At 42.3% G+C, this 24020-nt stretch overlaps 1 protein-coding gene and 1 long non-coding RNA gene across 4 annotated transcripts in view; one reads left to right on the forward strand and one right to left on the reverse strand.

Annotated features, from left to right (window-relative positions):
* MSI2 (musashi RNA binding protein 2) overlaps window positions 1–24020 on the reverse strand; it is a 614965-nt gene that overhangs the window by 483730 nt on the left and 107215 nt on the right. The window lies entirely within an intron of this gene.
* Window positions 252–23040, forward strand: LOC136612432 (uncharacterized). The gene is made up of 5 exons (XR_010790392.1): window positions 252–334; window positions 3480–3600; window positions 8499–8561; window positions 19568–19715; window positions 22897–23040. It is a non-coding gene; the product is annotated as an uncharacterized lncRNA (long non-coding RNA).

A 24020-nucleotide genomic window follows, 5' to 3' on the forward strand; every position in this document is an offset into this window, starting at 1 on the left:
ACAACGTCCATTAACTTCAATGTAAGCCGTCCACACGGAATTTGCTGCGATTTTTCCTCCGCAAGCGGAATAAGCGCAATTGATTCCCGGCTGTGTGCAGGAAAAAGCGCTTTTCCATAGCATGATATGGAAGGTAACTGCAGCGGAGGTGGACGTGCGCTCTGGATTCTGTGATACAAATCAGATCGTGTGAAGCCGCTCTAAAACAAATGTGTATTTTTAAGTTTTCCATTTTCGTTTCAAATAGAATTGCCCTGGACTGTCACCCAAAAATACAGTCAGGAGTATTGTCGTGTTCTATGACCCTGCAACCTTTGGAAGCTCTGAAAAGGCTGTGAGTAAACCCATCAATGTGCGGCAGTTCCAACGTCTGTTAATGCAAGTTATTTATTATTATTTACTTAGAACAAGCGTTTTTCCAATCGACTTGAGCTTCAGCTTGAGTTTGATTTGTGGAGTCCATCTGCCCCTCCTGTACCATGCATCATGCAAACACCTGCCTACATATGGTACATGTTAGCAAAGCTGCTAAATGTGCTTGGGCAAACATGTGACAAAGGCTAAGTGGCCGGGGCCCCAATACTTCACTTTGATCAGCTTTTCTCTGTTCATGAGGATTTAATCTAGTGACAAGCAACAAAAACAAATGTGTTTAGGAAACTCAAGGAACTAAGTGCAGCTTTCTGGCTTCATAAACGCCCTGAAATGAGGCAAAAGCAAGATCCTTTTATACTGACTTGCTAAGTACCCAGAGCTAACCGAAAGACAAGCAGAATAATATTCAGAAAGCTCCAAGTTACATAAACACTTAAGTAGAATGTAAAGTGACCCTGTCACCCGAAGCCACCTAGAATTTTTATTTTAAAACCCACTCTACCAAATTTTAACTAATTAAGAGCCATTATTATTATTTTTTTTTAAATGCTAAATACCCCCGCCTTGTAGCTTCACCAACTTTCTTGATAAAGTGAGCCAGACACTTCCATTTTGGATAAAAGTGTACTATTTACTGATTTAATAAAGCATTAAAGTGATCAATTACTTTATTAAAGCAGTAAATAGAGCAATATTTGAACACCTCTTAAGGCCCATTTAGACACAACGATTAGCGCTCAAAAAAAAAAAAAAATCGCTCAAAACCGTCTTTTGAGCGAGAATTGTTGTGTGTAACTTCACACACATTGTGCAGTTTTCATTATCCTGTTGCTCATCATTGTCTTTCAGTGTGCTGAAAGATGACGGTGAGACTTATCAGGGATTTGCAGCGGGATACAGCTGATACTATTGTTTCAGCTGTATCCCCCTCCCTGATAACAGGCTGGGTATGAAGAACAGAGCGGTATGAAGGACAGAGCAGTCCAGCTTTGTTCTCCATTATCGGCACGGAGCGCTCGGCTGTATAACAGCCGGGCGCTCCGTGCAGAAAACATCTGGATGCAGAAGACAAGCGGGACACCCTGCTTGTCTTCTGCATCCTCTGCTCTGAGCTGTGTAACAGCTCAGAGAGGGAACAGCTGGATGCAGAAGGCAAGCGGGGACACCAAACTTGTCTTCTGCATCATCCGCTCCGAGCGCTCGGCTGTATAACAGCTGGCGCTCGGAGTGGGGAAACAGCTCTATGCAGAAGACAAGTGGGGACACCCTGCTTGTCTTCTGCATCCTCCGCTGGCAGCGCAAAGTGATCACTCATCTTGAGTGATCATCTTGCGCTGGAAATGACAACACTGATTGCTCAAAAATTGCTTGAGCGACATCTTTTGAGCGATTATCGTTGTGTCTAAATGGGGCATTATACTTATCAGATCTTACATTCCAAGACAGTCTGGAGCCTCAAACTGAAATTTCTTGGAAAAGTAGATGAAGATACAGGATGGTATGTAATGTCTTTTTTTCCAGCATAATTTTACCAGGTCCCAGTTAGTAAAAGTTTTATCGGGAAGGAAGGGGAAGTATTAAAATAACAATGGGTAGCTTCTGGTGAAAAGGTCCCTTTAATAGGATGATGATGTTCCAGCACATGGGAGGTGACATGCACTGAATACTACCATAGGCTTAAAACTGTAAAAATGTTATATGTAACGCAAGAATACTGATGACGTTTTGGCAAAGACCAAGGGAGCAGAAAAAGCTAAAAACAATTAACACCACTGTGATATTTATCCTTCAACCAACTGTGAATATAATGAACCTTTCAGGGATGTAACACTGCCCTTGTCCCAAGTGACACTAAACTGAGGTGGCTATACCCATGAGCCATTAGATATGTTGTTGAGTTTCCTGACCAGTGGTTATCAATCTCGATACTCCAATTAACATGCAGGTTCAACTTGACCAAACATGCCATTGGTTGGTCTCTATAGAAGACATGTAAAGTTGCTGCCAGACATCTAAGTGCTCATTGTCATGAAAAACAACAGCATTGGATCTTTCCCTCCCTAATGAGGATGACTAAACATGTCTCCTAGTCCCCAATCACCATCATCAATGGACTCAACCACAAAGACACACTCTGCTGACAGGAGTCAGACGTGTATGGGTGGTTTTAAACATAATGCTGTTCATTGCCCAATGTTATCCACTCCCAACCCTTATTACTACTTTGCACTGTATAAAAGTTTATATTTTAATCGTAACAGAAGTGATAAAGTTGAAAGAAAAATAAAAGACGATTGTAATTGTCAATTAATTAAAACATATTTTCACCAGACGGCAGGAAAACCGGTAAAATCCTCAGTTGCAGGATGTTGATTTCACTGGGGAGACCACAGGCTCCATTAATGCCCATTTGCCCAGGGTAAGCTTTGAAATCCATTCATTAGAACAGTAAGCAAAGAATTAGAGAGTGCTTCAAAGGTAATACTCCACGGAGGTTTAGCACAGCTTGATAAGGTAAAGAGTCTATTCATATTAAGTATTTAACACAGTAAGAAAATGTTAAAATATTCTGAAAAGTGTTTAACCTTTCAGTTTCTGCCCCCCTGTCGGTAGCTGGCCTTTTTGTGGACTTTCCTACTGTGCTCTTTCCTGAGCTCTCCTGCAGCGGCTCCCTTATTGGATGCTGGCCATGTTATAATTTCCCCCCTCTGGCTCATCTCCTCTGCTAGAAGTTAAAAGCTGTTGCATTAAAGCCATTTTCGCTCCCTTGTTTCCTCTTATTTCCCCCCTGCCAGTACCACCCATTGATACTAGATGAGCGTTAACTCTAGTGTGCTGGGCCAGTCAGAAAAATCAATGAGCTTATAGGCTCTCCAGACCTCTAGTCATCTTCCCATGCCATCTGTGCTTATATGGCCCCTCAGCCAGACACATTAACAGTTTCCTTAACTAGACCAACATCCAACTCTGCTACCTGACAGTGCTTGGAGGATTGCAACAACTATACAAAAGTCATCATTTAAAGTGTTTATCAAAAGGTGTGATTTTGCCACAAAAAACTCTGCAGATGCTATTCATAGAATTCAGGTGATTTTTTTTTTTAGGTAATTGTCACCAAGCCAATAGTGAGGTCCATTAGAAGCGTAACAGCATATGTGAGTTGACAGAATACAGGCTTCGTGAGCATCCAGCGACCAGTATGCCTCCGCCGTATTAAAGCAGCAGGTAATCTGAAATTCCCTGCACTGCAGCCCATTTCTCCCAGTTGTTATTTCAATAACCACATTACATTACAGAACTGCTCGTTATACAGTATATTCACGTATTACAGAATAAATATCAATACATTTAAAGCCGGGAAACTTCTATATAATGAATAAAATAAAGGTAGATGACAAACTTTGTCATTCTGGGCATTATGTATTCATGCACTTGAGGATAAAACATGATAATTGTAAACTATTTCAGAATACAGTCAGTTGGGCACCTTTGAAGATAAAAGTAATAGCCAGTCACAGTAAGCCCTTAGAGAGCCTGCCATCCTCCAGGAATTCAGCCTTATGCAATGGAGAACAGAGGAAGTTGCAAATTTACTTGTTACATCTTATCCCCAGATGCCTGAAAAATCTGGAGTTCCTACTATCAGAAAAACTCAGAAGGATCGATGGATACTCCTACTACCTTACACTCATTCAGGAAAATCTTATAAGCTTACTAGGTTTCTAAAGAGAAAACCTTTTTTTCACACTGTAATACTTTAAAGTGTACCTAACTTTTCAGAATAGGCGGTTATGTATGTACATAAGGAATAACACTATTTTGGGCAAATACATGACTTGCATCCTGTATTCCCGATCCTCTCAGAACTGATGGGGGGAGCCTGGCTGCTGCGCGGTGTTCTATATTCTGGGGTACAAGGAACTGCAGATTCTGCTCTCTAAGGGGTAGATTTATGAAACGGTCTAAAATAAAAATTGGCTTAGTTGCCCTCCATTCTCTATACATTTCAACAAGCATAATAACTCTACATAGTCCGATCTCCTGTCACTCATTGGAAAGCAGGCAGTGGACAGCAAGCTAGGAGGAAGAGAAACCCCAAGTGGCTAGCACTTTGTACTGAAAAAACATCCTAAAGTCATTTTAAGTAAATAAACAGCTGTTTTGTTAGCTATCACATTGGCTATCGTATCTGGAGAAGTAATATGAAAAGTTAGTGACTGTTTAATATTTAATTGTGAAAAATTTCTTAAAGGGTTAGCAAAATCCAACAAGTAAAAAGCCTACAATAAGCAAGGAGAATTCACTCAAATTAACTATTTCAGCAAAGTAAAAAGGGCAAATGAAAGAAGGAGCCACCCATTATCAATAAAAGAGCAATTATGCCCCAGAACTTGGAGCTGTTCTAAAACGGGTAGACAGAATTAATGACTATACAATAACCAGAGAAATAATTACACTGTATCCCATACAAGAGTCTTAAATTACTGTTCATTGGCTCTTCATAATTAGATTTGTCCTATAGGGCCACGGCATTAGCATTCCCATATGGTTCCATTTTTATTACAACAGAGTAGGGCATGAACCCGCAGCTTTGTTGAGAAAGCAGCAACCATTTCAGGAACTGCCATCCTCTATAATCAATGGACAAGTTAAACAGGCTATCATGTTGGCCTCTCTCTTGTAATGTGTGCATAGGATGTCCATGTCCCAACAAGGCGTTTTGCCAATATCCCTCAGATCCACATCAAATATAATTTTCAAACCAATTAGCTCGGAAAGCATCAAAACCAAAGCAGTGCCTTCCACATTCTAATTACCAGGCCATCCTATTCAATTCCTAATGAGAGAAAAGACAAAGCTCGTATATGCATTAGGGTCTACTTCAAGAATTCCTTTTCTTTCTGCAAATAGATCCTCTTTTGTTCTGGTTAAACACCAATTACTCAGCGCTCTCTGACATGCAAATGAGCTGAAATTAGGGCACCATCCATCCCGAGCCCTTTCCACGGTACGTTTGAATAATAATAAAAATATCAAAAACAAAATTTTCACAAATACACACAAACCATCGGCAAGAAACCTCCTGGGGCTTTTCAAATGCACGCACTTTATACAATGTTAATGTTTCTTACAAAGCATTTTTTATGTTAGCTTCTGCATTCTCATCCATTGAACTCCTACGAGGTATGGAGGAGAATGGGTTACTGGCTCAGATACATAGAAATCTAGTAGAACCTTTTCTACATTCATTTTCACCTCTACTTGGCACACCACTGCTCCATTCATTAGCCCAAAAAAGAATAAACAACATGAATATACAACAAAGTTGGATTATGAAAGCAGCGGACTAATTGTTTAAACATTAGTCCTCAAGAGGTGGCATTAGTCAGAAGCAAAAAAATCTAAAGGAGATAGATAAAATGTGCATAAGTGTACCATATTCTGAGAAGATAAGGAGGGGGAGATTCCACCTAATCAAAGATGATCATGTTGCAAGTCTACTGCATAGTTGCTCTGGTCGGATGATGCCAATAGTTGTAAAATGGGGTTTCCAATCGCAACTATTCACTAAAGAAACCAAGCCATAAAAAAGCAATGCAGATCCCACAGCAAGGGGAGCCACTGCCAAGATCTGCAAACTCCAAGGGCAACAGTTGTATCGACTGTTAATGGCAGAAGAGGGCTGTTTAATAGTTTCTGAAGAAGCTTCTTCAGTACATTCTGAATGGGGCACCAGTTTTTCAACCCATTTAGCACTGACAAACCATGTTTGGCAGTCTGCAGAATTTTCTAAATGTGCCTAAAAGGGAGAAATTGTAGAGATCTATGTAAAAAACAGCACCAAATGGTTTAAGAAAAAAAACAAAAGTGAAACTCATGTCTCCAATATCCTGCCATTCCACTAGTCTCTGGCATTCTCACCAGTATTTGCTTACAAGCGACCAGCACGTGACTGCTCCAGCTAGGGGCGTAACTATAGGGGCTGCAGGGGATACAGTTGCACGCGGACCCAGGAGTCTTAGGGGGCCCATAAAGCCTCTTCTCTTCATATGGAGAGCCCAGTACTATGAACAAAGCATTATAGTTGGGGGCCCCGTTACAGATTTTGCATTGGGGCCCAGAAGCTTCAAGTTACGCCTCTGGCTCCAGCCATCCAGTGACAGCTGCTGTCAAGTGTCATACTACTGGCATTGTGGCTCCCATTGCCAAGTAGTAATACCAGGAGTACAGCATGCTACTGCTGCCACCACCAATTGGCTGCAGCAACCTCATGCTTTCTGTTTGTAAATGAAGATCAGAAGGGATGCTGGAGCTTCAGCAGTGGATTAGGAGCAGAGTTTCATGTTTTTTTTAATTATTTTATAGCATTTTTGGCCATTTAGTTTTTTTTAAGGAGGTACAACCTTTAACTTTTTCAAGATCCCTTCCACTTTTAACCTGACAGGGTTTATAGAGTGAAGCTAAGTAGTCATGGTCTCCTACTGCATAGAGGGCAATGGGTTATGACTCTTCCACTTCTCTTCTGGTAGACCTAGCCTGTGTATACGAAACGTGGTGGGCTATTCATTTGAATGGTTGGCACGTAATACTAAATGTTCACTTCTTGTTCCATGGTGTGCTAATAGTAGATAAAAGTGACTGGGGAGTGGTGCAACCATCTGAAAAATAAGGACACAAGGTATGTAATCCCACTTCTATGGTTTTATTTGAATAAACCAGCAATATAAATGCATTTCTTAGGCTCTAGGCCTCTTCATCGGTAAATGCTAGATGCAGCTGTATCCAGCATTTACCGATGATGAGGCCTTGAGCCTCAAAACAAGCTTATATTACTGGCTTATTCAAATAAAACAAGAGAAGTGGGATGAAATACCTTGCGTCCTTATTTTTCAGATGGTTGCACTATTCTCCAGTCACTTTAATCTACTATTAGCACTCTCTAAACTGCCTGCCATCAGCAAAGCGTTAAAGGGAACTTGGCACATCCCCACAGCTCTGTATACTAAGTTAGGGTGCTGTTGGGGGGGATGTGACAGGGAGCTGGGTGATGTATTTTTTTTAAACTCACCCACTCCCGCGATCCAGCAGTGTCCCATCTCTGAAGTCGGATTCTTTACAGATTTCTGTGTGCGCACTCTCCCATAGACTCGTATAGGAGAGCACATACATGAGGTTTCAGTGCCCCATGCCAACTTTAGAGGGGGACACCGCTGGATCAGGGGAGTGAGTGAACATAAAGCATACCTCACCTGGCTCCCTGTCATGGTGCTATGGTGACCTGACAGGTTCCCTTTAATCTGGTTGGGCTGCAGCTCCCTATAATATTTCTTTGGATCTACAAAAACCACATAGGTCATTTATCTTCATCATGGGATAGCTCCACCCTATTTTTACTTATTGCTTCATTGTTCCATTGTGTGGCCAATTACAGTATGCTACCATACAGACAGTGAAGAGTATGTATTACAAAGCTGTGTCATGTCTGTAACTCAGTAATCCCCCCAAAAAATCAAAAGCAGCACAGCAGAGCACTGCACACACTGATCACCCCACGGTTATCTGACCCCAGACTCCTCCCACACCGATTACTGATCACATGACAGTGACATCACCACAGGTCCTATAAACACACTGCTGCTGTCAAGCTCTGCATGTTTTAGGGCCTTTGATGACATCACTGTCATGTGATCAGGGGTGGAACATGTAACTCACTCACGGACAAGTGGTCGTTAGTACTTCGATTTGAGGAGCGTTTTTCTAAAATGAGTCCATTTTTACTGATTTTGTTCCCTATTCTATACCCCTTTGCTTCTATTTTCTAGATTTTCAGCGACCTCCTAAAAAAAAGGCCTCGTATGGTCCCAGTACACTACTTACTATATTTTGTCAAAACTCTTTTACAATATTATACTTTCATTTTTAAGATTTCTCTAAAACAATTCCTTGTGACTTGACTCATTTTGGAAAAACGTTCCTCATTTGCAAAAAGAGTGTCATGCCTAATTTAGGATTCTGTATTGGCTTGATAATTCTGTATCAGACACCATGAAATTCTATTGGAGTGGACAGAAAATAAGAAGAGGATACCTAACAAACAGTTTAACATTTGCTTTGCTGTTTAGAGTCCTGTAAGAAGAATGTTCCAGACACAAAACTGGAGAGGGGGGCAATTTGGGAAAAATCAGGTGAGCATTAGAGGACAAGCAGTCACTTAAATTGTAATGCCCTTCCTGCAGTGTCTATCAGTTACATATTGTAAGTCTATCGTATTCAGTATATACATATACAAGAGTCTGAGTGTGTTACTGAAGTGCAAAATAGGTATGCAAGTCAAACCTTCTCCAAAAGAAAAGTGTCCATCAAAAAGATTAAAAATAGGAGATATAGAGAGCAACATTATGTCAATTATGCAAGGCACATTAGACTAGACTCTAACAAGTAAAGCATTAAAACCGAACTACAGAAACAGTGCCGCATTGTGTTTTAACATAATCCCTCTTTGATGGACAAAAAGGGAAAAAAAAACCTTGCGTTATTAAAGGTTTCCAATAAGCTTACAATTATTGATGGGGGATAAAAAATGGAACCGCTTTTGGTGAATATAAAACAGGCTCCAGAACAAAAGGTCTGATCTCTATTAATCTGTGTGTTATTTGGGGTAATCTTTTATCACAGTACAAATCTGAAGCTGAGCGCTAATAGAGAGCTTGAGGAACATAACATTTTTACAGCTTTTGAACAGGTTGGGACGAGAAGAAAAAAAAAAAATCAGAGCCATTTTTTTACATAATTAAAATGCGGCTCTGTAAAAATAAACGAGCCATTCACTGAGCATCCAAACAAACCGTTCCATACGCTGAGCACGCTCACACACTTTATGGCAGAAAAACATATTGGGCCCGTTAAAAAGAAACCATTGTTCAGATGAAATGGAAAGCCTTTGCGGACTCCGTGCATTAACTAGACGGTACCGGGTGAAATCAACATTTTATACAACGTTAAGCAGAACAGCCAGCAGAGAATTTACATATTTTCTGCTAAATAGATCTGTTCACTGCTTTTTTTATTTACAGGGAGACAAGCTCATAAACATATATGTTAGGTATAATTACACCAAGAGTTGTTAGCATTTTCATCATTTTCATAATGTGCTTGATTATAATCTGTGGTGTTAAAATGTTTAGAGCAAGTTACAGAGGTTTTCCAAATCTTAAAAACCAATGATCAATTGTGGCTCTGCGGAGGTCATTTGTTTGGGGCCCCTGATCGATCAGCTGTTCACCAGGCCAACTTTCACCCTGTATGGAGCAGGAAGCAGATAGCTCCGCACATTCTGCAGTGGTCCAGCATGGTATTGCAGGCACAGCTTCCATTGTTCAATTTTTAAAGTATAGACTGCTCCAATGACACATATGACAGGGTTTTTGAAATCCTTACTTCAGGGTTGCTACTAATATTGAAAGTTAGCCCTAGTACTGGGAGTGCAGCCTTTGGCTTAAAGAGAACCCGCCATCTCTTCTTTGATCCTCATAAAAAAAACAATGTATCTGTACTGCACTGTTCTCTTATTCCTCACGGAAATAGCTTATCTATACAGCTGTCATTTGCGATTTTTTTTTTTGTAGCCGATGTTTCTCTATGGAGCCTTACTTTGTTTTGCATTGCATCACACGAAAACCAATTTTCATGCGGTGCGATGCAATATTTACAATAGAAAATCCTGCTGTAGAAGCCCTAAAATAAGCCCTAGCTGCATAAGAAATTTTAAAAAAAACACATCATCTAAGAGGCGCTGTCCAGCTCCGCCGCACTTCTCCTGAAGCACCATGGCACTTGTTCACTCAATCATTGAATGGCTGTGATTGGCTCATTAAGTGCTGGCTCTGATTGGTTCTCGAGCCCCACGCCTCAGCCAATCACAGCCAGCTCTTTCTGGAGGTGGGGATTTTGAATCTCCAAACAAGGAAGCGCTAAGCAAATCTGCCTGAGCATCAGGGAAGACGTGCAGGAAGCTGACAGCGCCTCTTAGGTGTTTTTTTTTTATGCAGCCAGGGCTTATTTTCAGGGTAGGGCTTATATTTCAAGCCGCAACGTTGTAGCGACACAAAATTGCGATATCGCTGTGACAAAACACAGCAATATCACCCGTGTGAAAGAGGCCTTAGTCCAATGTATATGGTCTTTTTTGGACCTGCGTAGGGCCGCGTTCCATTGACAAAAGGGAATGATAACCCTTATTTGTTAATTTATTATCCATTTGCAAAAGGGAGTGGTAACACCTATTTGTTAATTTATTAATACATATCTAGGAATAATGACAAACTACAATGCAATGAAAAACAGTATGATACAAGACTTACTGAAAAAAATAGTTATTTTTTGCAATCCATTCAAACATGCTGTTTCTGAATGTCTTATGGTACGTCCCACAGTGTAGTAAACCACAATGCGCCGAAGACCTGGCCACCAACGTCCAAGAATTTTTCTTACTAGATTGACCCAATATTCACTACGAGAACATAAAATGTTTGGAAAGATGGTTGTAAATGCAAGTACTGTTGAGCTGAGGATTCGGCTTTAATTGTTCGCCGTCCACAGTTGGTCTTTCACGCTTTGGGGACATGGCAACAGCCAAACTGGTAAGCACTTGATATAAACAGCGGTTCGCAACGCCTAACTCTCCCGAGCGGCGCTGTTGGCTGAAGCACAACAGCGCCGCTAGACTTAACATGGTAACTTTCAACTCGCCTGACAGGTCATTCAATATACCAAACTAAAAATTTATGACTTTACGGTGGTGGGGAGGATGCCGCAAATCTAATGTCACCAAAATCATCCACCAAAGGTCACGCAAAGGGGGCAAAGTGTAGTGGTAGACCAAGCCTGTAGGCTTTCTTATATAAGATAAGAGGGCATCATTACTGCAAGAGCAGTATAACCATACTGTAGATACTACAAGTTGAGGTCGATCATCCCTTGTGGATGGGTAGTGAATGATCTGAACAGAAATCCCATGAAAAACTACGATTGCTAGAAATGGGCCCGTACGTTTGCTACAGCACTGCTCCGACATCCATGGTCGTGTAAAGCTGAAGCTGTCAGACACCGCTCAAGCTGCAACGGATGTGTGCTAGATTGTATTCAACGATTTTCTGGGAAATTAAAGGTTGTTCAGGAAAGACAAGCCTTTGTTTACTGCTACAGCAGTGGGGGGTCTATGGGAAGGATTCTGACAGGAAACTGTGGCTTCCAACTGCAAATCCTACTCTTACTCTCCCTCCCCATTTGTGGTATAGCTTAATTGCAAAGAACCCAACCACACCATAAAATTAAAAAAGGCCCATATGATTGTGAATAGAAGATAGGCTCCAGCTGTATGAAACTGGTCTAAATTAGATAACAAGCAGGCAGCGCTCACACACAAACATCCTATTCTTCAGCTCTTTATTCAATGCTGGCCATTTACATTTCTAGAAATTATCACTTGCGGCGAACAGCCACACCTGATGATAGTTGAAAACCAATACCATTACTTATGATTATTAGCTAGTACAACGTAGCGGACGCTAGTAATGTAGCACACTGTACCGCCATGTGCAGGATTTTAACACCGTATTACAAGGTATTTTGTAACTAGGGCTGGGTGATTTGGCTTAAACCAAAATCCAGATTCTTTTTCTGTATGGGATAATTCTGATAATCAGTACATATTGAAGGGAGCCTGTCAGCCCTTTGGGGCCACTAAACTAACAGCCTGCCATCATACAGCTGGGTTTAACTTTCTAAAGATGCCCCTGTGATAAGTGGCCATCTCAGCATCACCTAGATAAGGGGGTTATAACTTGCCGGAAAGAAGTCCAGGCCTCTTCTCCACTAGCACTGGGCGTATGCACAGCGAGGCGAGTAATATGGTCATCAGTTTCATACATGCATGCACCCAATAGCCTCATCTCCGGTAAGTTATAACTCCCTTTTTAAAATTATTTTGTGGTGCAGAGTGTTAAGGCAGTAGAAATAACCTGAAGGTTGCGGGTTCAATTCCCGCTTGGTTCAGGTAGCCTTCCATCCTTCCGAGGTCAGTAAAATGAGTCCCCAGCTTGCTGGGGGGTAAAAATGACTGGGGAAGGCAATGGAAAACTACCCTGAAAAAACAGTCTGCCAAGAAAACCTCACCCTAGGAGTCAGTTGAGACTCGATGCTTGCACCTTACCTTTTTCGATGATGCTGAAAGCTAAATCCCAGCTGTATGATGATATGCTAGTGATTTAGTGGCCCCAAAGGTGTTGACAGGATCCTTTTAAGGAACTCAATGCCAAAGTAACATACGCATGAAGGATGGGGCTCTACTCCTCAGTAATCACTGCCACTCCAGGCATCAACACCCCATTCATCACAGACCATCCCCATAGTGTACTCTCCATAGTCATCTCCTCCATTGCCCCCCATACTTTCCTCTTGACAGATTCCATGTCTGTTATCCTCAACAAACTTCTTCCTCCACAGTCCTCTCTGCAGCCCCCATAGTGTTGTCTATGGATTCACCCCTGAAGTGTCCTCTGCAGCACCCTCTCAGTGTTTCCCACAGCCCCTCTGAAGTGTCCTCTGCAGCCTCCTAGTGTTTTCTGCACCCCCGGCCCCCACTATCCTCTACTCAGGCTCCCATAGGGTTTTCCTCCACAGCAGCCCACACACAGGATTCTCCTTTGCAGCCCCCTTTAGCATTTTCCTCTGTAGCTCCTCTGTTTTGGTCACTCCATACATTCCTTGAAGTGCACTCTGCATTGAAGAGCCGAGACATACCGTAGTTTTGCATAAACAAGCATAGAGCTAATTGACCGAATCTCAGCCAACCAGCGCCATGCTTACAGGCAGCATTGGTCCAATACAGTGCAATGATTCAGGATCTTCTGACACTGTCCCTGTTTAGACGGTCTCCCTTCCAAATTGTAAGCCATGTCCCTGTGCCATTGCCCCTCGGCCCGATTTCAGGATTCAGAAGAAAATCTGAATCAGGTCTCATTAAAGTGGCGAATTAATCAAAGTAATTTGATTAATCGCCCAACCCTAATTGCAGCCTAAAGAACAAAAAATTTTATCTAGTGAATGTAGAGGGATAGACCTATATTTCCAGGAGCAGAAATATGAAAGTCTGAATGGAGCCCTTAAATGGGTTTTCCAGGAAAATCAGTTGATTGGTTGGCCCCTGTCCTCTCCGGAATACACAGGGGTATCGTGGCGCTGACAACCTGAGCTCGATCAGCTGATTGTCTAAAGCAGTGGACCCCAGTAAAACAACTATTAATGACCTATCCTGAGTATACCTAGCCTAAGCTATATCTCTTTTCAAGTATAAGTACTGGTATATATTTGACCATTTTATCATTTACACTTTACCAGAAACATTATTTTAAGTCTAAATTCCATAAACTTATTCCATTGAGTCAAAGAGAGAGTTAATAATGAACAGTAAAAAAAAAACAAGCTAAAGAAGCACTAAGCCAGTAGGGCCAAACCCCGTTTGCAGAGTGTTCCCTGGCACCCGTAAAAGAACCTTGGCCTTGTCGCTTCCATTGTCACCGGCTGCGTGACACAGAGCTCCGCTGGCCTTGCCGTGCCAGAGGCATCCTGACATGAGACATCCAAGCTCCGAGTCTGTGTGCAGGACACTGACGCGTTTGCGGTTGACAATTAGTCTTCATGGCTATTTCTTCAGAAGGCTATTAAGTTTGTTTTACGAGGTGTCTGTTACACTGCTACAGCAGCGGCCATTGCATAACATTCCTCCAAATTCTATTTTCATATAATTTTCAGGTAGCATGAAATGATGATTAAAAGACAATTGGACACAGCAGGTTATCAAAGTACTGCATTGCAGAACAGTCTGCTTCTTGTATTATTTATTCATTTAAGGAAGTCTGCAAGTTGTTTTTAACTATTAGTGATGTAATGTCCCTGGAGTTATCCCGACTATTTTTATCGATATAACCTACATTTGACTGACAGAAATATTATACATGGTCTATTAAATATACTATGATCAGCAGTCACTCAGAACCTAATTCCACAATATTACTGCAGCACATTCTAAAAATACCTATGCTCAACGGCAAAAAAAACCTCATTTGTAAATCTGCAGCGAATTTGTGGTAAACTCCACATGGTACAAGCAGATTTTGTTGAAGAATGGAAAATCCACAGTATGCCTTCAGTTCTGCAATGAAAAAAATCCGCCCATTTATATAGATACTAGTAATAATTATGAAATTATACAGTACCAGTGTTCCTGGTGGTGCAATGCGCAACACAACTCATGCAGATCACCCACACACACAGCACTGCTACTTGTACATCACATGCAGCTCTGCTACATACATTGTTCATACAACAGGGATCAAAATATGCACACACTGATCACCCCCTGGCCATGTGACCACGGACCCCTCCAAGTGACATCATCACAAGTCCTGTAAGCACACGGCTGATGTAGGTTTTTGTTAGTATTCCATTCCCTACAAACTCCTGTGGCCTAGGTTGCTATTGTATACTAACAAACACCTAGCTGGACAGCAGTCTTGTGCTTACAGTACCTGTGATGATGTCACCATCATGTGATCAGGGGCGGAGCATGACAGTGACATTATCACAGATCATTCATCCAGAGTGAGTTACATGCTCCACACCTGATCACATGATGACATCCCAGGTCTTTAATCCCAAGTGAGCTATGCATCCCTTACAATCCTGTGCGGTCTCAGTTGCTATGGAATAGGATTATTGATGGCACCATCATGTGATCAGGGGTGGAGCATGTAACTCACTCACTCTGGATGAATGACCTGTGATCCCGTCACAGTCATGTGATCAGGGGTGGAGGATGTAACTCATACATAAATGGACAGGTGGTTGTTAGTGTTATTCGTTACACTGCAATACCAGGCAGTAGTCAAAATACTAAATTGCAGTACCAAGCACAGCCACTATCACAAATCTAGAGCTATGCTTGCTAAAGAATCATGGGAATGGATGTGGTGGTCCGTATAGTGCCGCGGTTCCTCCAGTCAGCTGATCAGATGGGGGGTGCCGCGAGTCAGACTGCTTCTAGTATGAAATGGCCATCAATTATGTAGTCTCTAATAACCCGTTTAAGCAAAACTTCAAATAGATTCCGCTATAAATCTTGAAAATCTAATTTCATTCTGGTTGTTTAGTGGACAGGAGTTGTCATCACATAGTAAAACAGCATCCGTTCACAGTCCAAAGTGTGATAGAAGGCAACCAGACCAAGAAACACAACATCTGCAACACAGATTGCAGAACATCTCCACTGCATCTGGACTGTAATGTCCCTCGCCATCATTAGCAGGACATTCTGAAACAAGCAGGTGTGTTGTGCTCTGGGGCAGCTTTCTGCAAAACGAATCCCCTTTGAAATGCTTTGTGACCCTTTGACAAGTCTTTTAAGGCTATAGGGGTTGTCCAGATATGAGATTTTTTAAAAATGGATCCAAATTTCTTTAAAACAATAAAATAAAATAAAAAAAAAAAAAAAAAAGAAGAGTGGGACTTCCTTGTTTTCAACCCCAGCGATTCAGTGCTGTAGTCCTTCTGCACGTTAAGAAAGGCTACCATCAGGGCACTGCAGCCAATCAGAGGCCGCAACTCTCAGGTGCTGTTCTCGTGGCATTATAGTTCCAGTACCTGAGCTGTGATGCCAAGAGAATGGCATGTGATCGCTCTGGCTTCCGATTGGCTGCAGTGGTCAGATTGTAGCCGTTCATAAACAAAGGACTTGGAGGATCGCCAAGGGTGAGGACGGGTAAGCATTGCTGATTTTATTGTTTTAACAGATTTGGATCAATTTTTTAAAAACTGTCGCATACCCAGACAACTCCTTTAAGCGAATGACGAAAATTCGTTATTTTGAGTACCTTTAATGGAACTATATGCATTACAGTAGGTTTTCAATGGTAAACTTGAAAACACACTGCGAGGGAGATTTACGGAGATTGTCAAACCACAGAACTCTGAAATTTGAGTCGATCTGAAATATGTTAATGTGCAATATATACGCCAATAAAACTGCATACAGAAAAGTTGGTTGGAAGGCTACTCTCTACTATTTACCATAACAAAAGGAAAATATAACTGGTGTTGGACCATTATGAATGAAAATTCAGCTCATTTTTTGCAATTTAACCTTTTCCAATCCACTGTCTGAAGTCTAAAGACATTCTGATTGAAGCCTGTGCAGCTCTGATGTCGGAAGACGTCCGGCAGGGTATTCTTACTGGAGATTACTGGCTGCTCTGTTGTCGGGGGCCTCTCCAGCATGCTCCACAACACAGTACTGGCTCTAGCCAGCAGATGGCGCCATTGTATAATGGCAGAAAGAGAAAGCCCCCTAGGAAACCCTGAATCCAAAACTGGATTGCAAAGGGTTAAAGTGACCCAATGGTCCAGGTCAAACAAAGATGGCCAAACCACAGCTCTGATTACCTGATACACACTGTGCATTAGTCTACGGCTCCGATTGACATTGCTGTTCTCATTTGAATGAGCAGTCAAGAGATCTAGAGTTCGCTTGTTGGCTCAGGCAGCCTTTTTATGGAGGCAGATACATCGTTGGCTCGTTCAAATAAAAAAAATCGTCCAGTTGCACACATTCACTGTAGAAGTGAATGAGAACGACAGAATGAATGCTATTTAAACCTAACAATTAGTGAACAGTTACTAAACGATCAACAAATATGACTGATTTGTCATTCATCATTTGATCGTTGGCTGCGCTTACATTGAACAAATATCGTTCATTTCCTCTCGTTTGAATGACTTTTTGAACTGATCGTTTAGTGTAAAAGGACCTTAAGACACTATGTGCCAATTTGGCTGGCCAGCACTGCTCATGTGGGCAACACTGGTTCATCAAAACAGGTATAGTGTTACTAATACACAGTCTATATAAGGTATCCAGAGAAGCTTTGCTTGTCAAGGTCCGGAGGGTCGCTTTAATTAGGCCAGAAAACTGGTGTAATTGCATTGCTGAATATATCCCAACAGCCATATTTTTACTTCAGACACAAGGACATAGAGTTACCAAAAACATAAAAAAGCAATGTGCCCACATATTCCAAATTAGCAACATGGACATAATGTAGAGCAGAGCAGGGCCCCTAGCAAAAATGTACATAGGGCTTCTTGATGGTGCATGCCATCACATCCTGAACCCCAGGACAGGATAGCCTATTCATTTCTTTGCTAACTTTGATGTTTTTACAGATGGGGACCGTCTCATTGCAGGCAAACACAGTCCATAGAAAAAGGGAAGGGGGTCGGGCCAGAGTTAGGCTCCCTCTTCCCATGAGCCCCATGACAGCTACCTGTTCGATTTATGTCCTTGAATGCCAACAATCTAATGCTACATAACTAACCCCATACCGTATATGGTTGAACACTATATGCTTCACTTTCTTATAATTTTTCTTCATGTCCTAAAGGCTGATGATCAATCCTTAGGCAATATAGGTGATAGGTGGGGGTCTGAAAATGTCATTCTGCTCCTTGGTTGTACTACTGGGGTCCCGAAGCCACACTAAACCCAGAAGAGATTATGAGTATTTAGTCCAAGAAAAACTCCTTTGAAGGGAAAAACTAATTAGTGCCTCTGACCAGCAGGCCCAGTACACAGATACACTAATTCAGATGGGTAACTATTCTCTGCACCTATAGAAACGTTCCCATAAAGATATATTAGTGCAGCAACACCATGCCTATTACAGCCTGTATCTTCTCACCTACTTCTAGTACCTGCTTCTCCAAAGCCAGTCTAAAGTTATAATTCATTCATGTCAGGACAGGATCTGGAAACTTCGGTGCCGTCTCAGTCGGGAGGTATTATTCAGCAACAAACAAGCACTATATTTAGAATTGTTTCCATGCGCTAACAGCATTGTAGGGCCATCCGGCTGGGAAGCATTTAGGAGGCAGGAAGGTCTGATCTGATCTCCGCTTTATTGCACAAACTACTCTACTCCTCCAGAGGCTCCAGTTTCATATCTCAGATGTTGTTCCTTTCCTCCTATATACATCCACTCCCTTTGGAAATCCTATAAATTAAACACAATTTCTCACAGAAACCAAAGTAAATACTAATGACACAATGCAGATATTGCCAACACACACACAATCAAAGCACTTTACTCCAAAATACGGATTCAATTTATCCCCTCAGTTTCCAAACCTGTCAGCAGCAGGAAACAGTTTGAAGTATATTTCTACTAGTCCAAAACTACAGAGAACCCTCTTTGAGACGACCACCCAAAACTATGCAAAAATAGTTCTTTGTAGAGAAGTGGTCCTCTTCCAGCAGATGGAAATTAAAATGTGTCACAAGGAATCTAGACTAGACAAGGTGGTGGTCTTCTCAAAGAGGTGTCCATTCCAGATATTTCATTGTCCTTAGTTACTATTGTACTACAGTAGTGTATAGATTTGCATTACGAAAGCCAATCATCAATCAGAAATAAAACTGCCCGGAGGCCCTCAACTGCACATTAATAATCCAGTTCAATGATTCAGATGTTAAGATTAAAGAGGACCTCCTTTCTTCACACTGCTCCTTAGATCCGGCTCCCAGCGCTATATATCTGCCAAGTGGACGTTCCCCAGTGCTCACTGTCAATGCGTGATGTCTGACTGTCAATCGCTGACCGTGAGTGATCAAGACAATCCACAGTGCTAAGAGCCAGATCTAAGCAAATCCCATACAAGCGAACGTGGGCGGAGTATGAAGAAATAAAAAGTAGCATTAGTGTCGGCGGGCTGCGGCTACAGAGCTACGCAGTCAGCCCCGCTGAATCCATGACATGACAGTTCCTTTTTAATAACACAATGATGAAGTTTCTAAACAAATCAGAGCTATTGGAGGACATGCAAAATAACCGTAAAGAGAGACCAGGAGACCAATGGATGCATGGGAGCAATAGGGACCACTGCCAAGGACAGAAAGGCTGCAGTGTTAAAGGTGTATTCTAGTTCAGACTAGATTTTAAAATCTAATGTACATCATCACAATAAGTCATTATGTAATAGATTCACTGTACCTGGTCTAGATACTTTATTTTCGCCACCTGAAAAATACCTCCACTTCCTCTGACATCTTGTTCGGATTTGCTACTTCCTCCCCTGTCCATAGTGTCCAACTTCCTGTGAGCAGTGCATGATGGGAGGACAGTGGTTGAACTGCACATACGCAATACAGCACAGCGCTTCTGAGTGCTGGACAGTCCTGTCTGTTGGCTTTAGCAGCTTCCTCTGGCCCTCTGAGAGGAAGGTTGGTGCCGGTAAGTTGTAGGACCTGTAAGTTGTGGGCGGAGCTACAGCACTGGTGGGAGATAAGCTCTATGCATGCTGGGAGTTGTAAGTAAAGTCTGCTGATGTGTTTACTGCGGACATGATGCATATAAACACAGCGGCACGGGATGAAGGTGGTCCAGGGCGGCTGATACAAGGTATAGGTTGCAGATACATAGCTGTACCTACTAGATTTCAGCATTTTCAGAATTTCCATTCTGTGCCCGGAAAACCCCTTTAAGTACACTGTAAACTATTTCAAACATGTTCTCTTTCCTTTACAATCTCTTTCAACCCTTTTGTGTTCATACCAGCTCTGCTGTACAATGGCGGAGGTTTTACCTATGCAGAAATGATGCTCTTACTATGAGAGGTCAGATTCCTGCAAATCGTATCCATATTTCTACTTGATACTGATAGCACCAGAGTTAGCCAAGTGCCTTTCCATGCAGATAATGACAAAATGTAACTAAGCTAGAGCAGTGTCAGTGCTAGAAACATAATGCCTGAGTATTGTAAGCATTAAAGAAAGATGGAATGGTATACAATAGGCTGTTAGCTATTCACACCTCACTAGAGCTATACTGAATGTCGGCACTCCAACGCACTTGGGCTGATACTGTGATGCGCTGCTTTCTAAAAGGCCTGTAAGGGAGTGCAGCTAATAGCAGAGACTATAGACACTTCAGAGAGCCAGACAGAGCTGTAGTTGAGGGCTTGAACAAATAAACATAGTCTGTACTAAAGCTGTTTATAGACGGAACGATTAGCGTTCAAAAAGCTGTTCAAACAAGCGAAGGTAAATGATAATTGTTCGGTCTCAACACGAGCTAATGACCAGATGAATGAGAATTGTTTATTTTTTGGTAATTTTTGATTTTCTGCAGGCATAACAATCATCGTTGGCTCCTTCACTTATTGTTCAGTTTAAACAGCGCTCATTCGGTCATTCACTTAGGCCTAGTGCCCACGGCTGTGACGGGCTCCGCAAGCGGAATTCTACAGTGGAGTCCGTCACGGCGCTCCCCCAGAGACCCCATACTCACCTCCAGATCCGCCTGACGTCCCGCATGACGCTCCGGCGCGCATGCGCAGTACAGTGCATGACGCGGCCGGTGGTGAGCGGGGAAGCGTTTTCACACTATCTTCCGCTGTGCTACAGCGGAAGATAGCATGAGGGACAGCCTCCATTGACTGCAAAGGAAGCCATCCGCACATACGCCCGCGACATGCCACAGGTGATTGCGGACGCTTTCAGGGGGTGAAATTCCGCACCGTGAGCATTGCGCTATTAGGTTCAATAGAAACTAATAGCTGCGAGGCAACGCCGCGAATTGCGGCGGAAATCCACCCGTGGGAATTAGGCCTTATACAGAGAATGTGAAAGACTGAATGATTCTCATTTGAACGAGCCAATGATGTGTCTGCCTGTATAAAACAGGCTGCTCAAGAGCGAACGAGCTAGTGATGACAACAATAATTGGCTTGTCTAAAAGGACCCCAAGTGAAAAAGGCTATAGGTTATCAGTGTATCAGTAACATATAGGGGACAGGAAACTCTACTCCGCCATAGTCATGAAAGGTTAGTGCTTGATAACAAAAGCAGACAGAAAAAGCCAGAACCAAACTAGAAAACACTGTTTACTGACGAGTTGAACGTATGGTCAGCTTTTCGTATCCTCTCATCCATCTATGACAAACGGTATGTTCAGTAGTCGGGCATTACATTCGTCAGGACCACTTAAAGGGATCCTGTCAGCAGATTCCTGCTGCCTTAACCACGGGCAGCGTGAACCAGAGACAGAGAAGCCTACTGCTCCCTTGAGTGCCTCATTCAGAAAAGCTGCGGCGTTTCAGAATAAATGCACATTGAAGTTGGACTCAGAGTTTATGTTGCTGTAGGGACGTGACAGGTTCCCTTTAATGTATGACACTATATGCTTCTACAGCTGTCATTGTCCCGGTCATGTAAACCCACAGTATAAATTTTGTGTGTACAGTTGTATTGGAAAGCAGAGTCTATTACACTTTTCAGTACAGCCAAGTCTCCGGTTTGGCATATGTCCGGCTAATAACCCATGGGTTATATTAGATATATACATTGGGAAACTGTTCCCAACCTGCACACCAAACATGGATGTAAAACATGATGTGAACCTAGCCCAAGGCCTCCCACAGCTGCGTTAGGGTCAGTTCAGGGTTTCCACCTCTCTGGTCTGTTTTTGGAGGAGAGAAACAAATAAAACAAAAAAACACCGAATTAGTTTTTTCCCCCCATTAATTTCTATGAGGTTTGAAGGGGAAAAAAAAAAAAAAAACGGAAAGCAAACACAACGGAGGGAAACTAAAGGCTTTCTGTTTTTGAAACCCAAGTGAAATTAATAGGGAAAAAAACAGATGCATTTTTTTTTTTCAGTTTTATTTCAGTTCGTCTGTGAAAGTAGCCCAAGGCTTCATGTCCATGGGCGGATCGGATTCCGCATGCAGGAGTCTGCAGTGGAATACAACCCTGCCCGCGGCTGAGGACCCCGCTTACCCATCCAGGTCTCCTGTGTACCCGTCCGAGTCTTCTATTTTCTTCACTGCGGATGTGTGCAGAAGTGCCGTCCGGGGTTCCGCCCCACATGCGCCTGTAGAGTTTGTTGTTTTTTGTTTTTTTTAAAAACCCTGCTTCCTGGGGAAATCCGTGGCCTGTCCACAACTGAATTGCGATCAGGCCGCAGATCGGATGGCTTCCATTGATTTCAATGGAAGCCATGCGTGCGAGAACCGAATTGAAAAGGAGCATGCTGCGACTTGTTTTCTCGACCAAAAGGTATGCTAAACAAATTGGCATGTTTTAATCAATGTGCCCATGCTTCTCTATGGGTGACTTGACTTGCAGATTTCGCAAATCAGATCCGCCTGTAGACATTGGGCCTTAGTCTTTGCCCATTTTACACAAGCCAATTCTCATTAGAACGATCATACGCTAACAAAAAATACATGATGTTACAGCAAGCTTTCGGATCTTCTATCAATCCTTCCTCAGGCTAAAAAGGGAGGATCTATAAAAGATCCGAAAGCTTGCTGTAACATCATGTATTTTTGTTAGCCATTAAAAGGTATCATATCTACAAGATTACTTGGTTTCTCTCACTGAGAACAATCACACTTTACTCTACGTTTTAGCCCCCTGCAGACACCTACTGTACACCTTGTATACTTGGTGCAGAACAACTGGAATGCCACTAATGAAATGTCCTAACATTTCTACAATGAATGGTACACAGACCGGTCACTAAGCACTGCAAGAAATTTGGGACATTTTAGAGAGATTGATGGAATAGTGGCAAGGGGCACAGTGTGCAAATATACTCCTGTCCCTCTTGGCAGTGAAGAGGTTAACAATGGTCCACTGTCACTTTATTTCTGCAGCAGTGCAGTTACACCTTGCAGTAGAGAACTTTTTGCTCAGTCCCCTGTGGACCGGACTTTATCTGCAGTTTTGGTCCCCCTAACAGTACAGGATATAAAAAGCCTACGGATGACGATGAAAGAGTTAAACACCTGTCAGCCCAGTGTAAAAAGTTACAAAAAGTGTCTCCTCTAACCTTAGTATGCTGCATATGACCAGTAGAGGCACCTTACTCGCTGGGACATTCAGTACCATCAGCAGAAGTCGTCAGAAGCCAGGCAGCCACACAGAGCGAATGCGCATCAGAATGCAATAAATGTGTTCAGTAATTAGAACACGCTGTCCTGTCCACAGACACTGATATGGATTTAAATGATTGGCCTGGAAATCACTCAATTGCTGGTAATGGATTCTGCACTTAATCCCAAAGCAAAAGAGGTCAAGAGTTCAAAGTAATACTTTCTTCCACTGTTTTCTCAGCTCTTCTTGCTGAATCACAACATGAAGATCCACCGCATATGCTAAAGCGATTAAGGCATATCCAAAACTAGAAAAGGGGTCATGATCGAGACTTTCAAATAACATGCTAATATGTGCGATTTCACATGTCCATGAACGCATACCCAACCACTTTCTAGAATGGAGAGGGGGGCAAATCAGGCGAGCATGTGCCGATGCAGCTTCTTCTTGTTAATCCACGCTGAACTCTAACCCCATACAGTCCCGTGTAAAGATCCCCTCCCCCCTTCCAACACCCCGTCTGGATCGGAGATGGGTGGGAGGTGTGTGAATGTGTTATCATTCATTAAACAACTTATTTATTCTTTACTGAATAGGTTTTCACAATTGTTTAATTAGTGATAGACATATCAGAAATGATTATTAGTGGGGACCAGCA

This window comes from Eleutherodactylus coqui, chromosome 1, assembly GCF_035609145.1.
Source record: "Eleutherodactylus coqui strain aEleCoq1 chromosome 1, aEleCoq1.hap1, whole genome shotgun sequence".
NCBI classification, from domain to species: Eukaryota; Metazoa; Chordata; class Amphibia; order Anura; family Eleutherodactylidae; genus Eleutherodactylus; species Eleutherodactylus coqui.